Source organism: Ictalurus punctatus, chromosome 12, assembly GCF_001660625.3.
Source record: "Ictalurus punctatus breed USDA103 chromosome 12, Coco_2.0, whole genome shotgun sequence".
In the NCBI taxonomy this organism is placed as follows: Eukaryota; Metazoa; Chordata; class Actinopteri; order Siluriformes; family Ictaluridae; genus Ictalurus; species Ictalurus punctatus.
In genome coordinates, this window is record NC_030427.2 from 24,504,824 (window position 1) to 24,511,300 (window position 6,477).

The window sequence follows — 6,477 nt, forward strand, 5'->3', positions numbered from 1 at the left end:
TCGTCACATGGTATAACAGGAATACATAATGAAAGCACTCAGTAGTAGTGTTCTGAACCAGCTTGTGCTGAAACACAGTAGCCACATGATAAATTACTGCATTAGCCAACAGTGTGCCCAGCACTAAATCAAGCAGCCAAGTGCTCATTCTGATTAATAATAATAATAAAAGAAACAATAGAAACAACAGTTACAACTAGATAAATCCATTCAGGCATGAGAACAACCAGCTGGATGCTGGCCTGTGTGCCACTGCTGTTTTTCTTCACATGACACATGAGGGGATGGTATGTGACAGCTGCCTGCAATGGAAAGAGTGACCTTTGCTTTCATGTAATGAAGAGTCAGGAGCACATCATGTGTGCCAAGAAATATCACAGCTTTTCTACAGCTGAGAGACTCACTGTTTACCTCTATAAATGAATTTCCCATGCCAAATGTAAAAAAAAAAAAATCTCTTCAACAAAATATGTATAAATAATGAGCCACAGCTATTTATTTGGATTTCTATGGACACAAATAGATTGCAATTTCAAGCCATGATAGATACACCCACTCATCATCCTTAAAAAACTAACTGTTTTTTAATGTACAAAAGCTTGTTGATGGAGCAGTACATATCATGTACCTTTAGTCAGAGAGAAATAATTGCAGAGGAACATGGTGTGTCACATTAGAATGAAACTACCATGCATACACTGTAGCCTTAATAAGGCTGGTTAGTATACAAAGGTTGTCAGAAGATTTTCAGTTTGTAAATCCAGCGCCACTGAGCAGGAACCTAAGCTACACATATACCGATGCGAAGAGCTGTGACCAGCCTGGCCCGCAACCCAATATGTACAAAAATGCATACATTTTTATTTTACACATCTATTATGAGTATTTGAGTAGTCTCTGTGATAGAAAATGTCTTTCTTGCTTTGCACCTCACAAACTCATCCACCAAATCAGTAAAGTGCTGCTACGACTCAATGATCAGCAGTGTTGAGTCTTCTTTGGCCCATTTTTTGGATCATTTTAATCTGACCTACAGCATTTGGGAATAGAATCATTGTTTGGCTTCTCATATCTATTTTTAGCTTTATTTTTATCAGCAGACTGTTTTGTTTTGGTTTTTTTTTCATATGCTTATCCAGCTTCAGGACCTTACTGAGCACTCATTCAATATAAATTCATATCCACACACCAATACCATTTCTGAATTTATTTCAGATTCTGTTATTTTATAATCACTGACTCATGTTCAATGTATTGTGATGTGCATGATAACATAATTGCCCAATTCACTTCAGATCTATGTTTATCAAGAGCCCTCTATTGGCCAGGGTCCCAGCGCACATGCCCAGTAGGCCTGGTCGGTAATCCATCGCTGGCTAGCAGGGATGAGCAACACCTCACTTAAATTGCTGAAAGTGAAGTTTTTCAGCAGAATTCAGCAGAATAATATGAAGAAGCTGGGGCTAATTTCTTTCTAGCCAGCCTAGAAAGAATCACAGAGTCATGTTAAGTAATTATACTCTGTGTCTACATTTGGTGTCCGTTGGTGTTAATTATTAAGTGTGCTTCGCTGACCCATCTATGACACATCATCAGCTGTGATTGAGAAGCCACAATTGAAATACAAAACTGGGTGTTTTAAATGTTTTACATTTTTTTAAATACCTTTGGAGGAAAAACAGAAGGAAGGCATCCACTGTCCAGTCAAAGTACAAATTACACAATGGGACAAACTACAGAACTGGAAGTTATTTGTACCTTGGCTTGAAAAGACCTGACTAATGATAAAAAGCAGTTTCTGTTTACTGTGCTTTCTATTCGGAGTGTGTGTGTGTGTGTGTGTGTGTGTGTGTGTGTGTGTGTGTGTGTGTGTGTGTGTGTGTGTGTGTGTGTGTGTGTGTGTGTGAAAAATTTTTTTTTTTCTTTGCAGTTACCATACTGTATCACACTATCACGGTTAACATAATATTATCCACTGAGCTATATGACAACCTGCTATTACAAACTGGCACCCAGCAGCCATGGCCCGAGGGGACCTGGACACAAGAGACGTGGCCATGGGGTGCAGAATTTACTAATGAGACTCTTCCACACAGCTGAGTCAATCATTAAACCCTGACTGACAGTCAAACCATAGCCTATGGCTCTACCAGACCTGGCTCCATTCCACTTTTAATGATGTCAATATTAACAGTGAATATAACACCTCCATCTTTGTCATTCCTCAAATTGCTTCCTATGAGGCAATAAAGGTGGAAAAAAAGAGGTTTGTCCTCTAATTTGTCTGGCCTCCATTCTTATAATCACTATGGATAATTAAACTGACCCAGTAAAGCATGGCCATCAATATTTATGACTTTTAAAGGTTGTGCACTCTCTTTTCCTTTGAGTTGGCTGCAATTACAGATCCATGTTAACTGTTTGCACTGCTTTGCAATGGGGAAGTCAATTTAATATTTAATGACAGCAGCGCAAGCATGATTTTACACAGAAGTAATTAAGGTCTCAATGTGGAGGTTTAATGATCATGACTTTTAAAAGCTTGCCATGTTTTTTTTTTTTTTTGCCCTTGACAAAATCTAATGGCAGAAAGTCTTTGGCTGTTCTAGGGTGTATTGTCTCTCTCTCTGTTTTCATTCTGTATGTGTTTAAATGTGAGGCAATGTAGCATTATACTTATGGAATTAAAAGCTCATTGACAGAGGTGGGTATAGAGTAACCAAAAATTTTTCAAGCATAAGTAAAACTACTTATAAAAAATAATTACGCAATTAACAGTAAAAGTAATTATATTAATAATTATTTGAGTAAGAGTAATAAAGTGTCCAATGAGAAGACTACTCAAGTAGCAAGTTATTAGTAACTTCAGATCTGATTAAAATGAAGGGAAAATCCTGAATCTCAGACTACATGGAGAACTGTAAGTCACGCCTCCCCTTGAAACTTTGTCAGTTCTGTTTATGCGATATAAAAAACAAACAATTTCCCAATGGTTGACTGTCAGCATCTGCATTTAAACAAGACAACAAAGAACAAAAGAACAAACTATGGAACAGAACAGAAGAGAAAGTGTGTGTAGAGAGAAAATTAGTGTTTGTGTGTGTTAGTATTTTTGTTTGTTTGTTTGTGTGTGTGTATCAATTAATTATTAAAACTAAATTAATTCATTAACATTTAACAGTAACAGAGGAAAACCACCAACTGTAGTGAAGTAAAAATACATTTCTGTGATCAAAAATGAACTTGCGTAGAGTAAAATTATGGCCAGTTAAACCTACTCTTAAAAGTAAAAAATTTTCAAAAAGTTAATAAAGTTAATGTAACGAAGTAAATGTAGCACGTTACTACCCACCTCTGTTCATTGAAGCATTATAACTGGCGCCATTTTAATAAACTCTCCTTTAAACATGACACATTAGGCTTTTTTTGAGCTAATAAACTTTAACACGTGATTATAATAATCTGACAGTTCAATTTATACTGTACATTTTAAATCAGTTGCTCTCGATTTTAAAATTTTAAAACATACATCCATCCATTTTCTATATCGCTTATCCTTCAGGGTCACAGGGAACCTGGAGCTTATCCCAAGAGGCATGGGCACAAAGTGGGGTAAACCATGGACCAGGTGCCAATCCATTGCAGGGCAGGGCATACACATTCACACACTACCGACACTTGTCTTTGGACTGGGGGAGGAAACACCCCAGAAACCTCCTTGGTAAGGAAACCCCTGCAGAACGGGGAGAATGTGCAAACTCCACATACACAGGGCAGCGGCAGGAATCAAACCCCCAACCCAGGCGTTGTGAAGCGAACATGCTAAGCACTAAAATGCAACATATTTACACATATTTTAAAGCCTTGCACTTTTGTAAATAAGCACTTTTAAATAAGTAAAGCACTTGTAAATAAGAACTTTTACCACTAGATATCACTTAAAGACCAGAATTTGCTTAAGGCAGATCAACTGAATAGACCACAACATATGGCTCCTTGACAGCTGCACCATAAATCACCATGAAAATAGAGGGGGTTTTATTTATTTTTTTAAAAAGAAGAAAACGAGGGTTTTCCCTGAAGATCACCATCTACATTATAGCACCAATATAGATACTGCTTCATGTGTTTTCATTCCAATTCCAAGTTATCTTTAATGTTGAGACAATCATTTTTTATAAACATACAGTAGATTCAAAGTGTTTCTGATATTAAAGATGGCATTAAGTATTCAAGTCAGCCAGTGTCAGCTTTTATGATGATGCTGTATTCTATTATTGCAATGTCATAACAATAGTTCATTTCATGTAGTTTGATGTATTCAAAGAAGTTATTTTTAGTTAAAGTAGTTATTCTTATTATTACATTATCTTTATTACATGCATATAGTGAGGAGTTAATATAAAAACTGCACACACTGATATTTGGATCTCAGGTACAACTACAAATTTAAGTGCTGTTCCGAGAGTTGTGAGTGTTGGTGGAGTTTGCCAAAAGCAGAGGCATGTCTCAGTACATGAGATTCTGATCTTGGACATAATTAGATTTTTCTTGCATGATATCAGCTCAAGCGAGGAGCAGTATTAAGTCCATCACTGTTGGATATTCTGATAGTTGATGGACCTCACTTTGTGCACAGGGGCATTGTCATGCTTGAACATATTTAATCCCCTTCCAATGAAGGAAAATTTTAATGCCACAAATACATGTGCAATTGTGTGCTTCTAATTTTGTGCGGAAAGCCCACAAATGAGTGTAATGGTCCGGTGTCCACAAACTTTAGGCCATAAAGTTTCAGCATTTCACCATCACCAGCCAATCAGAAACAAGACCTGATATAAACAGAAAATACTAGGCCTACATCCACCACCCAGACATGTGGAGACGCAGGGCAGTGTTTTGTATCCCTCTTTTCTCCAGGCTAATGTATTCAGTTGAGTTTAGGTATATTTGAACTATAGATAAATCGAAATAGATAGTGCTTTACAGTAAAGTGACTCCCTTTGTTTGTATTTTATACTGCTATGCACTGTGCTGATGCTCCTGCAGACATCATTTCTTTTTTAATACACTGAAATAAATACGGAAGCCCTAAGCGGCCATGCATTCTAATTTTTTTTTTTCTTTGTTGTTTTCTCATGATCTCGACATAAGAAGTGTCTCGGGGGACCGCAAAAGTTTTGGGAGAGAATGCAAATGCTTTTAAAAATAAATAAATAAATAAATAAATAAATAAATAAATAAATAAATAATGTCATCCCAATTTTTTCCCACTACCATGTCCCTTTAGGGGCTCCGTACTTCCGTAAATAAAGTATAGTATTGTATTAATTGTAAACGTTTAAAATATTTTGTACTGCATGCTGCCTTATAATCAGCATCCTGATCTTAGTCGATGACGTTGCGCAGCACGCGTCATCATCAGCATGGTGTGGTTGCTCGGAAACCATGTGCACGTGCTGCAGGCTGCGCGCGGCGACTTACTGGCTGCTTTCACGAGTTTATATCCAACAGCAAACTCGAACACAGAGAGAGAGAGAGAGAGAGAGAGAGAGAGAGAGAGAGACCCAGGAAATAGAAGAGGCACTAAATGTAGCAGGGGTAACAGTCACCAAATGGTCGTCCGTGTCTGTATTCTCCTTTTATTTCAAAGTTTCAGAGTATAAAACTGCGCAAATTGAGCGCTGCTTGCGTGTGAACATTTAGAGTCTGAGGTATTCGCGGCAGCACGCGCCTGCGTGTATAAGGCTAAAGTGTTAGCATCTCTGTGGTGGAGTTTCAGTAAACGGTTAAACACCTAAATAACATTTATGGACACAAGTCTTGGGTGTCTGTGTTTGTAAAGGGCTGTAAGATTTACCGCTACTGAAGGGGCAGAGGACCGAGGACTGTCTGTTTCTTCACTAACATGACAAGCTACTCTTTTGTGTTATTAACTTGAATAGAGAAAAAAGAGAGAGGCTAGTCAGGGAACATCTGTTTATATCCCAGCTCACAGGATCCCAGAATCTTCTTCGTTTGGTTCCTGGGAGTATACAGTGCTGTGAAGAAGTGATTTCTTCTATTTTTGTGTATATCTCATACTAAATAGTTTTAGATCTTCAAACACTAATACAACATAAAACAAAGGCAACCTGTGTAAAGACAATAGAGTTTTTTGTTTTTGTTTTATTGAAGCAAGAAAAGTAATGCAACGCTTATAACCAATGTGGCAAATGTGAAAAACTAATTACACCCCTTAAACCTAAAATCTGGTTGTGCCACCTTTAGCAGCAATAACTGCAACCAGAAACTTCTGATAACTGAAGATCGGTCTTTCACTTACTTCTACGACTAGGACTTACTCCTGTGCTTTTGATCATTGTCTTTCTGCATAATCCAGTTTAGTTTCAGCTTACGGACTGAAAACCAGACATTCTCCTTTAGGATTTTCTGATAGAGAGCTGAATTACTGTAAGTTACCCAGGCCCTGAAGCA